Source organism: Apis dorsata, unplaced genomic scaffold (assembly GCF_000469605.1).
Source record: "Apis dorsata unplaced genomic scaffold, Apis dorsata 1.3 scaffold_231, whole genome shotgun sequence".
NCBI classification, from domain to species: domain Eukaryota; kingdom Metazoa; phylum Arthropoda; class Insecta; order Hymenoptera; family Apidae; genus Apis; species Apis dorsata.
In genome coordinates this window covers 1,332,629-1,347,863 of record NW_006263513.1, presented here as the reverse complement: position 1 = coordinate 1,347,863, position 15,235 = coordinate 1,332,629, and the positions used below count along the sequence as shown (strand labels likewise).

At 39.2% G+C, this 15,235-nt stretch overlaps 1 protein-coding gene and 1 long non-coding RNA gene across 2 annotated transcripts in view; both read left to right on the top strand.

Annotated features, from left to right (window-relative positions):
- The window catches only part of LOC102675044, a 302,188-nt gene that overhangs the window by 113,988 nt on the left and 172,965 nt on the right, over window positions 1-15,235 (top strand). The window lies entirely within an intron of this gene.
- LOC102674963 overlaps window positions 1-15,235 on the top strand; it is a 36,599-nt gene that overhangs the window by 3,060 nt on the left and 18,304 nt on the right. Inside the window, exon 2 of the long non-coding RNA XR_004150494.1 lies at window positions 9,625-9,702. This is a non-coding gene — a long non-coding RNA (uncharacterized LOC102674963). The remainder of the gene's footprint in view (window positions 1-9,624; window positions 9,703-15,235) is intronic.

Sequence of the window (15,235 nt, the reverse complement as noted above, 5' to 3'; positions counted from 1 at the left end):
CCGTGAAGCAATTTTCGAGGAAAAAAGAGGCACGAGAGTGGCCACTCCGGCCATTATGGGGATGCTCGCGAATTCACCTCGATACACGCCCGCTTCGAGAAACTTCACCCGTCTTCCTCCTTTTTTTTCCACGCGCAACGGAAACACTATGATATTCTTTTCAGACTTTTCCCTACGATTTGCGAGGGAATGCGTTCTTCTCTGGAAGAAAAGACCTCTTGCGATCCACTATCTCGCTTCGTGCGAATCTGTATTTTTATTACGAGATTGTAGGGAAAGAACTTATCTTGCAATTATTTGAGAAAAGTTGCGTTGGAGTTTCGTAGTCGATATTATTAATGGATATTTAACTCTGATGATTTATCGAGGATGGGAATAATTACTTTGCATTCTCCTTGATTTTTTAGAAATTAACAATGTACGTGTCAATAATTTTTATGTTCCTAAATTCTAATAAAAATAACCTAGGATCTTTAACAAATTAATAATATTGTTAAGAATGATTCTTTTACGAATAATTTACAATTAATTACTTTCAAAATTAATTAACGTTAATTAAAGATAATCCAATTTTCTATACTTTATTATAATACTTTACAAATTTCATTTTGATCATTTGTCACAGATACCGTCCACTCGAAGAAAAATATCCATTAAAAATAAATCGAAAACGACAATCCATTGTTCCCAATGCCGCAGAAAAATCATTGCTCATCTATTACGAACACGAACAACTTCCCCGAACACGAAATACCAATACCGTTACCGGTGAAAACGGTACACGCGCGGGAAATCAGAAGCGTTGTCAGTCAGACGAGCGAGTTAACAAGTTCGCGATCGACATGGCCGCGTCAAGCACGTCGAGCAGTTTAAGCACGCAGTCACGCGAAAGCACGACTGCGAGACACGCGAGCCACGCGTCGCGTCGAGAGATTTCGTCGTGGGTTAATCAACGGGGCGCCGCGATCGCGGAAAAGCGGATGTATCTTTGATAATAAAACGAAACGGGGAACGCTCGAGAGGCGGAATGACGAATGGCAGAACGGCCGATAAAGGGGAATATAGAGGGGGCGGAATCAATGAATCGAAGGAGAAAGTGATAGCGCTTCGCGGTTTTGTGAATGAGAGTCGGCGCGTTAATATACTCTTCGCCACTCATTGATCGCCTCTCGTATTGTATCCATTGTTCACTGCCCGTGTCGTCGCAATTAATACGAACCTATTAGCGGCCCGTAATTTTAATGCCTAACGTTTAATTACTCGTTGCAGAAAACCAAGTCAAGTTAATAAGTTAATAGATTCCGTACGAACTTTTTGTCGAAATTGTTTCTCTTTTTTCAAATATTAATTAAATTGACACGCGTATTGAAGTTTTTTGATGATAGGACGATTGGATTTTTCGGAGGGTTTATTTCTTCACCACCGATTTTAAGGAAGAAGCGAGGTAAAAATCGTTTTTCGAACGAAACCACAGATTTTTAAGCCGCGTCGACCCCGTTGCAATCCACCTTGGTTGTTTCCAAATCCATTCTCTTCCTCGTTGCTTGATGAAGACGAGGACACGGGGGGAACGAAAAAGCGGGAAGAACGTAGAGCGGACGAGGAGAGAAGCGAGAAACTTTTCCCGTGCAAAGTACCACGCGGACTGGCTCGAGGTTATGAAATTCTGATGGCTCATAAAATGTAAGAAAATTTACAGACTTCGTCCCCTCTGCTTCTCTCCTTCTCCCTTCTCCTCCTCCTTCCCCTCCTCGAGCTTCGTCCTCTCGCTTATCGTCCGCTCCTTCGTTCCTCCTCCTTCGTTTCGCGGTGCCACCGCCGGGTTTGCGAACTGAACGGAAGAACGGCTGGAGGGCGCAAAAGGGGACGTTGGCGTAAAGTTTAAAACTCGTGGCAATCGATTAGGAAACGTTGGAGGAGAGGATCTCCTCTCCCCTACCCCGGTCCGTTGTTTCTCTTCGACTGGAACCCCTTTCGAACCCCCGCGAGGCTCATTTTTGACGGTTAAACGTGTAATTCCGGCGGCAAGAGGCGACCTTATTATCCTCGATAATTCCGCCATTCCACGTCGATTTTCGTGGATTTTAACTATCCAGACGAGTGCCAAACCAGAGAGTCCCTGGCCACTGGAGTAATGAATTCCTGTGTGCGTGAAGTATTAGTTACGGGGTGTTCTTTTCGAGGTACATGGGGATCCTCGTGCCAAGATTCCTTTATCGTCGGTCAAATTGTTGCTGTTTGATGATGCTTGGGGAATGTTATTGGCAACCATTCGATCGAGTGTCTTTAAATTGGTAACGGGGCTGAAGTTTTAAGCGGAGATTTAAGATGATTTGGCCATCGAAAGAGTCTTCTGATCGCTGTAAATCTTAAATTTTAATAATAAGATTTGTGATACGTTTGGGGGAAAGGAAGTCGCAATTGATTGTTAGAATTTCAAGAATTTTTTTTTTCTCGCAATTTAATATTCTCCTATTGACAGAATTTCATATCAAAGGGAGTAGAATTGGTAAAGTCTCTTTCTCGTTCGTTTTAATCAAAATCTTTTCGCGTCGATCAGGTTCGGGAAGGGGTTAATTAACAGAGGCCAAATGAATAAGACTTGATCAGTGGAAATTACGCGAGGAACGGCACAAAGGACGATGGTCCAACTATTTTCGTCTATTATCGGAACTTCTCAAATCACAGGCCCTCCCCCCTCCTTGTACACTCTTTCGAGTAATCTAGACGTTTTGTGGAGTCCTGGTTCTAAACGAGACGATCGCCCGGACTATTAGATGCCTAAGGGGAGACAACAATTTTAATCATCTCTCCTGTCGATCAGAATCGATCTCCTTTCTTTCAAATATTTTCTCTTGATTCCAGAAGATCCAAAATAAATTATTCCAACTATTTTATAAAAAATATAATAAACAGAAAAACTTTTTCATACATAATCAATTCGAAAACGTTTATTTCTTCTTCTTCTTCTTTTTAATTCCTGTTTCAAATAATAAAATTTTAAATTTAAAGCGTATATCTAATTTATCAATTTTTCGACGAGAAGACAAAAAAAGAGGGATCCAATGATTTTAGATAAATCGAAAGAAAAGAAAAATGCTTTAAAACTGCTTTTTTTATCGCTCCATAACTTTCTCCAAACTCACTCATCATTATAGCCTACTATTCGACGTGAGAATCTATCGAGGAAATTCGACGAACAATAACACTTCCCCTCCTGTCTTCTAACGACACCAGCGAATTGTATTCGGGGAAAATTTCCCGGCTGGATGTGGAATCTTTAGGCGGGCGATGCTCGCCAATCTCGCGCGTATAATTATGTATAAAGGCGACGACGACGACGATGACGACGACGATGGGGCCGGAGTTAGCGGAGAGGCTGATGGCGGTGATGGTGGTGGCTCGCCGCTCAAAATACGTCTAAATATTAATGAGCTGTCCCTGCCTACGGCGCACCACCTTCGTTTGGGCATTCATGCTTTCCTCAGACGGTGGCTACGTGTGAGTGGTCCGACGATACGCGTCGAAAAGTGGTGGTGTGTGTTGGTGTTAAATTAACGCGAAGGAGGGTCGGTTGCTCGTTGTTGCCCGTGTGACACGACGCACGAAATACCTGTGGAGCGAAGTTTGGAAAGAGTATCGAATGATAATTAAAATTTTTTTTTTTTCTGTATATTGTGGAAGAGTAATATCGTTGATTCTCAATTTGTTTTCTGCACCACGATTGATAGTTTTGAACGTTATTTCCAGTTATTTAAAGGTGGTGGAAAATAACGTTGATCGATAGATAAATAGACATTGGTTCGTAGTATCGGGGACAGTAAGTAATAGTTGTAGTCTAACATTGTCTTTCCCGTGTGATTTTGTCCCGGTGACTGTGATTATAAATAGTAACGTGGGAAATTGAATCTTATAGTAGTGAAGTAGGAAACGTGATTTAGATATATTATTCGAAATTATATTTATGATTTTTATTGAACGAGCATGATGTCTCTATCGTTCGAAAAGTCAGATTTAGATGTCTGATCAAATTGAGGAATATCATTAAGATGTTATTTCTTCTTATCGCATAATTCTGTCTCTTCTTCTCTCTCTATCTTCTTGCAATATCAATAACAGCATTCGAGTGAAAATAAATATTATTAATAATTTAATATCGTATATCGTTTCTATTTTTATATTTTTTCAACTAATTTTATTATTCGCTTAATTCGTTCCTTCTTTCTCGTTTTTTCTTCTCTTCTCTCTATTTGTCCCTGAATAAAGCGAGAAGAAGACTAACAACTAAGAGAGGAAGAAAATAGAAGATGCGAAGGGTTGACAGAAAGGAGTTATCTGATAGTTACTACAAAGACTGTCATGTAAGATGCGCCATCAAGTAGCAGTCACTTCTTCGTCCCCATCCTACTCCCTCGTCCTTCATTTTGTTCTCCTCTATTTTCACGGCACTCCTTCTGTTCTGTTCTTCCTGGCTGGCAGATCCTTCGGGACGGCTAATTGTGAGCGACAGTCGCAACGGGTAAGGTAAAGGAGGGATCAACGTCACTTTCGAGAACTTCTCAAAAGCTCTGTCGACGGTTCGCGTATCAAAGAATTCGATTGTCGACAAACATATTGCACAATTTGTGAAATTATTAGTTATTCGACGAAAAGAATATTCTATGTATCATATTAATCCCCATTCTTTCATCTCGTAAACGAAATTACATTATCAATACAAACAAGATTACGATATTAATAATTTCCAATACCAATTTTGATAAAAATAAAAATTTCCCACAATCTCACGCACACTCTCGCGAAATTTTTATATGAAATTTTTATGAAAGAATAATTCATTTTCCACGAAAGAATATTTACACCTATGGTAAATAGCGTCTTTAGATTCAAATGGTCGTGATAAACTAGTCAGACACGTAACATTTCCCCTTCCAGAAGGAAAATAGTCCGATAGCAACCCGACTACCTTGCATTTAAACACCCACCAACGTATCCCACCAACGTACCAGGTGTTTCCCCCCTTTCGCGAAATCTATTCGCGCAGTTTCTCGCGAAAGATCGACAAACGTTCTCGGATTGGATGTCCTTCGAAAATCGCGCATCTGCTCACCGTCCTTCGAGCGAAAATGGAACACGACCAATCTTTCCAGTTTACCTCGTAGCCGCTCTCCCAGAAATCTTCCACATGTATTTACCATCTCTCTCGTAGGGGAGAGATACTTAATTTTGCTTTCGAAATTAATTCCGGCAAGATGGGCGAGGGCGTGTTGTTACCCAAAGGTAAGAATTGCCGCGCGAGTCGGGGCCAGGATGGTGTTGGTGGCACATTGGAACACAAGCGAGGAGAGAGAGGCTCGGTGGAAACTTCCGAGTATTTTCCCGGGACTGTCTCTCACAATTAGAATACTCCTGAGAGGGAGGGAGAGGGTTGTTGCCTCGTAGAGGCGGAATAACGGCGAGGATAGGTGCCTATTAGAAGAAGGGGGAGAGGCGTCGTCGATTTTCCGAAAATAGAGAACCCTCGGGGAGACCTTGGAAATGATGATTTATTCCACCTTGGAATGCCACCTTCCAGATGCCACGATTGTTGAAATATCGATTATAAGAAGGAATAGAAAAAGAAGAAATCTTAACGACGCTGATCGAATTATCGATTTGAAAATTGATTCGAAAATGATAGATGGATTTTAAACGCGGTGGAAAAATATTAGAAAATTTTTTGTTCCTGGGTATTCACTGTCATCTACACGGTTTCCTTTGAGAGGGAAATGCAACCACGATGGAATCGCGTGACGCGCGATTCGACGGTTCGGACGGACGGCTCTAGGAATAGTTGGTTATCGGCCCGCAGCGAGTGGTGAGCCCAGCGGGGGTGTGTGTCTTTAGAAAAGCATTAGTGTCCGGAATTAATTGATCGCGGGAGGGAAGTGGATATCTACGCGGAGCTTACATGCTCCTCTCGTCCCTCTCTCGCTCTCTTCCCTTTCTCCTCACCTGGCCTACTCTCCCTTTCTATTGCCTCGTCGGAGTTCGGTTGGGGGTGCAGGGTAATATCGGTACTACCCTGTACCAGTCGATGAGCCACTCGCCGCCCTACCCCTCCTCTCCTCTTCATGCCTCCTCTTGCATTGCCTCCTACACACGACCGTGTGCTTCGATATAATCCAGCCTCGTGGCTCGTTCCTCGTGACTTTTGCCCGCGTTTTTTTAATACCGGAGCACCTCTCGACACGTATCAACCTCGTTTTCTCTTCTCTTCTTTTTTCCTTTCTTTTTTTTTTCGAGCTTCGCGTACATTTGACTCGTTCGAGGGCTCGTTCCAAAAAAGGTTTTATCCGACTACACGGAGATAAATTTCTTTCTCGTTTAGGCGGACACGTTTTCAACCGTGTATGAAATTCGTCCATCGAGCTCGGCCAGCTGATTAATGCGCGCCGTTTTACCGCCGTTTCGTGCGTTCGACCGCGTTTTTCCCCTTTCGGTGTCGCTTGAAATGTTGCGGTGAAATTTGTCACAGGGAGCGCAAAATGTTGGAAAGTATCGAGCTTTTTTTTGGCGAATGTGCACCATGAAGTGATACAAAAATTTAGCTTTCTAGATGTAATTAGAAGGACGACGTTTCAGAAATTTTCAACTTTTGGAAAATATTTCTTATCTCTATATCTCGGTATCTTAGTCAATCAAATATTTTCTAATCATATCTCTAGAAATGATGCGATCACTGCGAAGCAAACAACTCGAGGGAGTAAGCATGGAACAATGAAATGCATTGGATTTCGTATTAAAAGTTTTCATCTGATCGACGGATGAATGAAATCCATGAACGATTGATCGCGCGAATTATTAATCCTTACGCTTCCAGATTTCTATCGTACGATTTTATTTCGTATCTTTTTATTATTTAACTTAAAAAATATCGATAAATTTTTCTCATTATAGTTCATTTTTCTTGCGCTTGTTCGAATTCAATTTTTAAATCAAAGCCAAATTTTTTTATTTACAATTAACACGACACCGTGCCTTCTCCAAAGTCTTTCTTTTCTTTCTTATCCGCGTGTCATCGCCGAGGATTTTCCCCGCTAAAGGCAAAGAGGCATGGTAACGGTTAGAAACGTTTGTTTGAGGAGGTCGAGGGCCGTCGGTTATTAAGCTCAGGCCACAGACCACATCAGAGGCAAGTAGAAAGGCCCCTCGGCGTGTTCACCTAACCTGCAACTCTTCCTCTGTGTCTCTCTTTCTCTCCCCTTCCCCGCCCCCTCTCTTCTTATCTCTTCTTCTTTCCAACGGCCGCGTATCCTCGTATCTATCATAATTTACGGATTTATCTATCATAATCGTTCACATTCATCCGTTGACCAGACGAAAACTTTTAATACGAAACCCAGCGCATTTTCATTGTTCCATGCTTGCCCCCCTCGAGTTGCATTGTTTGCTTCGCAGTGATCGCATCATTTCCAGAGATGTGATTAAAAGATATTTGATTGACTAAGATACCGAGATGGTATAGAGATAATCCTTTGAGTTATTGGAAAGTAAGTTTTTTTATTGCAGTTTTTTATTTTTATTTTTTTTATTTTTAATGTGATATGCTACGGTGATTGAATAAACGTATTTATAAGTTTAATATCGACTACTTTGTTGAACAAGAGGAATAATAGGTCATCCTAGAAAGTGTAGTAACACGGGTATAGAATGGATATTTGTACGCTTTTGTTGATTGTGTTTGGCATTAGTGTATACGCAATCGTTATTTCAATTATTCAATACCTTCGAAGATTGCTTACTACGCAATTAGCGATTGACAATACGCGAATGTACGATCGTTTCAAAATATAAATACGTAATCGACCATCGTGAATACCAATTCTCACAGAAAAAAAGAAATTCTCACGAACGATGAAAAACCTCTTATACCGAAAACGTCAATTCGCTCGGATTATCCGTCAAATATAATAAAATATAATAAAATCGATCGAAGAGAAATCTATTTTTTAAATTCGAAACGAAAAAAACGAATATCCGCGATCACCACCGATCACCAACACCGATCGTCGAAACACAGTGCCTATCCCGGCCACTTAGACGCAATCACGAAAGCAATTGGAATCGGTAAATATCTGATTGGAGCGGGGCGGCGCAAAGGGAAAAGGGGGTTGTTGGAACGAGAGGGAAGAGGAGGCGCCGGGCGTAGGAAGCGGATCGAGTAGTAGTCGACTTGATACCCGTCAGATATGTCCTTGAAGCATGCGAGCCGTGCAACGCCGTTTGATAAAGGACGCCGATACCCGCGCACCTTGCACGCCTCTGCGTTAAACGCTTCCACGCGCTTCGCGTAATGGATATATCCACCTTCTCCCTTCCTTCAATTCGGCTTCTGCTCCCTGTTGCACCGTGCGTTGTGGCGTGCAGTCGCTCGATTTCGCCCCTCCTCTCCTCTCCTCTCCTCTTCTCGACTCCGCGGAAATCTGCCTTCAGGCGCGTTGCAGAAGCACCGAGATCCGACGTGATAAGTGGTTAAACGGCAGTAAGTAAATGTTGTAACGCGCGTTACCGAGCGGAGAATCTTCAAAGAGGTTGACTTACGCAGACACCGCGTACGATTATGCGTATCGCGCGTCCGCGATGATTATGAGATTAGGATTAAAGATGGAATTGCGTTTGTTCCGGTGGAGAAACGATGAATTCGACGACAGTGAGGAGGAGGAGGAGATCGATCGAAGCGACGATTTTTTCCCACGATGATCTTCGACGATGGATGATCCGGGGATGGTTGTCCAACGAACGTGGGTGAATAATTATTCTCACGTTTGGATGTTTCAATTGTGGGTGGATGATTGTTGGTAACGATGTTAAAATATAGACGGAATTATTTTTGCTCGTTTAACGTACGCGAGGACGTTTAAGCGTTCGATGTGATTCATACGAGAATCGTACGAGGAATGACGAGAGAGGAAAACAGAGCGAGAGAGGCACGATATTGTAAATAAATATATATATTTCTTCGAATAGATTAACACGTAAAATTCTAAGAAACAGATATAATCATTGTTTTCATTTGGAAGGACGCTCAGTCTTCGTTTGTGCGTCGTACGAATCGATCGACTCGACTTTCAGTCGTATTATAGCAATCGTTCTATTATATAAAATAAATTTCAACGATTTAAATTTGTTAATTGTCCCTCGTTTTTTGAAAATATATTTTTTATTGTATCGTATCGTGCGTCTGTATTCTACAACACGTGCGAAGGAAATCGAAGATAATTAATAAGCGTTATTATTTAAATATTAATCGCATATTTGAACTTATTAAAACGTAGAAACTCGTGTAACTGGTATTTCTATCCACGTATATACGAATTTCGGGACGAGCACGATATTGTTAACAAGTCGCTTCCCTTTAAATTATGCCCGTCGGCTAATAACAGGGAGACACATGACATTCGTGCATGGCAATAATTAATTTTCGCAATTATGCCCGCCTTCGTTCCTTCCTTGCTTCGCATCACTTCACCGACCTTCCTTCTTTACCCCCTTCTCCAACATCTATCCCTTTCCTAGACAGATATACTCTTAAAAATCAATCCGATTCTTTATCTTTAACACGAAATCATTTTCTGTTTTCAGGTAAATACCACGACGTCATTATAGAGCGGTACTTAACTCATTAATCGTTTGAACTTCCTTTGTCTTCGTGGCTGGTAAGTCAACAAAGTAAACCAGTTCATATTTTAACGTGGCCGAGATCGATGATGATATATACACGATATCGTTCGTAAGTCTTTGGATACTTATAGACGAGTATTTTTAATGTTAGCGTAAAGAATGAACGAAAATAAATTTTGTATTCCTAATTAATGTAATATTAATTGGGAATTAAATTATTAACTGTTTCGAAAATTTTATCTTATCTCTTAAATTCAATGCGAAACAATTAGCAATATGCTTGATTAGAAAGTATCCAATCACGTATGGACTCTACATTTTATTTTGCACTCGATAATAAATTCTACAGTGGTTCTATAGTTCACAACTTGATCAAGTAAGTCGCATTTCTTGAAAATGACTTACATAATAGTCAATCTCTTTACTATTAAACCCTTTTATATCGGTATTTTTTATTAGCAACATTGTATAATAGGTTCATAGGATTTTCTTAAAATTACTAACGATTTCTCCATTCTATTTCGTCGACATTGAATTTGATCGATGATACTATTCACTTTACCAACACGTTTTAATCATAGTCGACAACTCTCGAACTTATTTCAATGCATAATATCGTTAGTCATTTTAAGATAATTTAATTTGCAATACTCGATTAGAACGATACACCTTCGCTCGATCATCGATCGGATTAACGAATTTGATTCAAAGTGCGGTAACTTTTAAAAAATTGGTCTCTTCGACTCGAGAACGGCGAGCCGTCTTGAAGGTCTCGGCTGGAAAGGCCGTGGGGTACCGCGGGGAGTAAATTAGTAATTAGAAATCTGATACTGGTAAGGTAAGTCGGTGTTGTTTCGGTATTGCGTGGCTGTGCGCGTCGCGTGGACTTCTGCGACAGGCACGGCCTCGCGTGACCCGACGCCCCCGTTGGGGTGGGCCAGGGGTCGCTCTGAGCAAGCGAGCAGGGGCGGGGAGGGACCGTCCTGGAAAACGTAAGGGATGACAATTATGCCCTACAGGTAATTGCCAGGTTGCAGCTAAACGGAGCGGGCGGCCTCTGCCCCCTTTCCGCCCCTATCCTCGATAAACCGCGCGAGCTCGCCCCGAAACGCGAGCTTTCATCGGAAAATCATGGCTTTTAAAAACCGTCACGCTTCCCGCAACCTTATAATTTATCGCGGTTTTCGTCTTTACCAGTGTGGACAACGCGATTTTTAAAGATCGTGGGGAGGGGGGTTATTTATTCGATGCGGTGGTGGATCTAAACTTTAATTTGCTTAGTTGTAAGCTTTTGTTTTTTTAGAATAATTGTATTGGTAGAAATATAGAATTAAATTGATGCTTTGTAATTTTTTGTAATTTATCGCGGTTTTCGTCTTTACCAGTATGGACAACGCGATTTTTAAAGATCGTGGGGAGGGGGGTTATTTATTTGATGTGGTGGTGAATCTAAACTTTAATTTGCTTAGTTGTAGGCTTTTGTTTTTTTGGCAATTATTGTTAGAAATTTGGGAATAATTGTATTGGTAGAAATATAGAATTAAATTGATTCTTTGTAATTTTTTATAATTTATCGCGATTTTCGTTTTTATTAATGGGAATAACGCGATTTTTAAAGATCATGGGAAAGGAGATTGCTTATTCGATACGGTGATGGATCTAAACTTTAACTTATTTAGTTGTAGATTTTTATTTTTTAGTAATTTAAATATTGCTAGAAATTTAGAAATAATTTCATGATAGGGATAGTTGTTTCGCGATTAGATTGATCCCCTGGAATTTTATGTTTTGTAATTTATCGCGATTTTCGATTTAGTAATATGGACAACATGATTTTTAAGGATCGTGGGGAGAGGAGTTATTCGATACGGTGATGGATCTAAATTTTAACTTGTTTAATTGTAGATTATTGTTTTTTTGGCAATTGTATATTATTAGAAATTTGGAAGTAATTTTATAGTAGGAATATGAAGTTGTTAGATCGATTCTCTGGAATTTTATGTTTTGTAATTTATCGCGATTTTCAATTTATCAGTGTGGACAACACGATATTTAAGGATTGTGGGGAGGGGAATTGCTTATTCAATACGGTGATGGATCTAAATTTTAATTTGTTTAGTTGTAGGTTATTGTTTTTTTGGCAATTGTATATTGTTAGAAATTAGAGAATAATTATATTGGTAAAAATATAGAATTAAATTAATTTTTTGTAATTTTTTGTAATTTATTATAGTTTTCGTCTTTGCAGTGTGAACAACGCGATTTTTAAGGATCGTGGGGAGGGGGATTGCTTATTCGATACGGTGATGGATCTATTTATTATAAATTTTAACTTGTTTAGTTGTAAATTATTGTTTTTTTGGCAATTGTATATTATTAGAAATTTGGAAGCAATTTTATGGTAGGGATTATAAAGTTGTTTCACGGTTAGATAGATTCTCTGAAATTTTATTTTTAATAATAGCTTAATATGGGAGCAATTGTATATTGTTATAAATTTGGGAATAATTATATTGGTAGAAATGTAGAGTTAAATTGATTTTTTAAAATTTTATTTTCTTCTTAAGTCATTTTATTTAATATCCTATTTTCAGTGTTAGATTATGTAATTAAAACTATTTGGTACATCGTTATCGGATTCTATTAGACATACCCAAGAGAATTGTTCGTTATATATATGTATGTAGATACCTATGTTATAATCTGATTTAAATGCTCTAAATGGTTCATCCTTCTGCTTCAAACATGGTAGAATTCTGTTTTACTGTAGACTGTAGCATGACGTGTTCGACACGTTATCTCTTACTTACACGCTTTGTCTTAGTATTTCATTGATCGAACATACCTAATGTAATGTTGCAAATCCGTTGTGTGAATAAAATTCGCCTATACCAGTCCGTACAATACGTGCCTCCTACATTACTTTTGATAACAATTTACGATAAAATCATTTATTATTTATAATATTAACTTTTTCTAATGCCACTTAATATCCTCGAATCACAATCATCACGAAATAATACTCGGTATTATTAATATATTATTAGTTAGCAAGGTCAAAATGCAAATTATTTAAACTGTATAATTCATTATTACGATTCTGTAATAGATAAAAAATACTTTTTTTTTTTTTATATCTATTACAGAATCGTAATAATGGATTGTACAGTTTAAATAATACGGTGATGGATCTAAACTTTAACCTATTTAGTTGTAGACTTTTGTTTTTTAGTAATTTAAATATTGCTAGAAATTTGGAAATAATTTTATGATAAGAATAATTGTTTCGCGGTTAGATCGATCCCTTGGAATTTTATGTTTTGTAATTTATCGCGATTTTCGATTTAATAGTGTGGATAACGCGATTTTTAAAGATCGTAGGGAAGGAAGTTCCTTTAATTGGAAATTTCGCTCTCAAAATTCAACTTCTAAAGTTCTCAAAAAAATACACGATCGATAAAAAATACAAAATACAATTCGCGACTAAATTCTCCATTCCTATTTCGATTCTATCCACAATTCTCAAAAGACTACCAGATTCCACCGCCAATCACCCCTTAAACCCAAATCCAAACCCAAACGCAAATCCTCTAAATTAGTTAGAACTCATTTACGGTCCGGCAAGGGGGAGGGGGAGGTGTGTGTAAAAGGAGAGGGGGTGACACTCGACCCCTCGACGACAATCGTCCACAAAATTAGCCGCAAATGTATGTTATTTCGCCTGGCGAGCTGACGTGCGGTGACGTATATGGTCGGCATCTATTATGAAAGCAGCCCCGTAAAAGCTGCCGCCGTCTGACGCTTGTTCCGCACGCGTTCTTTTCCCACGTGCTAAGCCACGTAGTCCAGAGGCTCGGATCGTCGACCATAAGCGGGTACAAAGACGCGTTTAGAACGACGCGCTCAGGGAAGTGCAATATAGTGCAATATATACGGTATACCGCCTGTCATTTTTGTCACGTTATCGGCGTTGCAACCGCGAGAGGCCACGTGGCCTCTGTGCGAGAACGCGGGCATAAGTCGGCGTCGCCTCGAAGCCGACGTGACGCCGCCGCATGTCAATCGGCCACCTAGTAGTGATCAGTGTAGTGCCTCGAGCCTTGGCACGCTTTATTATTTGTTTGTTTTGACATTACGTGCCTCCGCTTCCGTGAATAGAAACGGGGATAAAGGATTCTTGGAGAAGTCGAATAATCGTTCCATTAAGATCGAGAACTGATCTCGAGGACCAGTTTTTGGAAACTTTTCGGGAACGGTGGGATGAGACTTATATATTTGCGAAGAATATTTATATCGTACGTTTCGAGGACAGTGATTGCGATTGCGGATGTTAGGCTTTTACAATTCGTTTTCGATCTGTAAGTATTTTTTTCTTCTTATGTATTATTATATATATATAAGCTTTAGTATAATTTTTTTTTAACTAGTGCAGTTTTCGAGATATCACGAGATATTTATCGTACGAATGCAACAAAAATTGTATAATTATCATTAGATTTTTTCGTGTTTGAAACAACTGTTGGTCGTAATACACGTTGGCCTGTAAATTTTCAAAGTATAATTTCACGGGGTGCTTAGGATGCCTATCGAACTGTTTTTTCGTTTCGTGCACGCGCCATCGAAAGTCGCACGAGAAGTGGACTGAAAAGTGAGGCAAAAGAAAGGAAAAAAAAAAAAAAATAAGAAAAAAAAAGAAAAGAAATGGTCGAACGGTTGGTGTGATGTCGTGTCATTCGAGTGGCGGTCGCATGCCAGTTGGAAAATTAGCGTCGAGTGGGTAGAGTTACAAGTGAAGGAACACGTATAGAGGCTGATGTTCGCATGACGGATGTCGATTCAATAGCTCGATTTCACAGACTTCGCAGTTTCGATGCCCTTCCGACATCGAGGAGAAATTTTACACCGATCGATCGCGATTAACCCTCGACTCGGGTAGTTTAGGATCGTAATCTTCTGTAGTCCATGATGCATTCAATTTCTGAAACAATTTGCATTTGTCTTATTTAATTCGTTAAATCGTAGTTTAACGTCAATATTGAAACTTGGAATAACGGGTTGAAAAGAAATTATTTCTTCTTTTATTATTTTTAATTAAATATATATATATTTTTTTATTTTTTTTGTCTTCTAATATTTACAGAATTATTTGCATCTTTTCTTTATTTTAATCATTATCAAGATTTATATATTGAAAAGATGATTATTAAATTATTATATTAATGTAAATATTTAACATCGCGAGAAGAATAGAATCTTCGTTAAAATTCTTAAAATTAAAAGCTCGTATAATTACTATGAATTAATCGTGATACATTGAACGTAGAAGATGTAATTAGATCGAACTTAGACCAGTCAAATCGATAGAGTGAATTATCGATAAGATAAACCTATGACCGGTCCCTTTGTGTTTCCCTTGGCTTGGACATCGGTGTACTTTATATTTATCAATTATTCTATCCTGGGCGTACATATTGTTGCTCTAAAATTTCTCTTTGCTTTTTACTTCACTACTAATGTTCATTTATATTTAAAGGAGATAATAGATCGCTATATTAGAAAAAAAAAAATAATA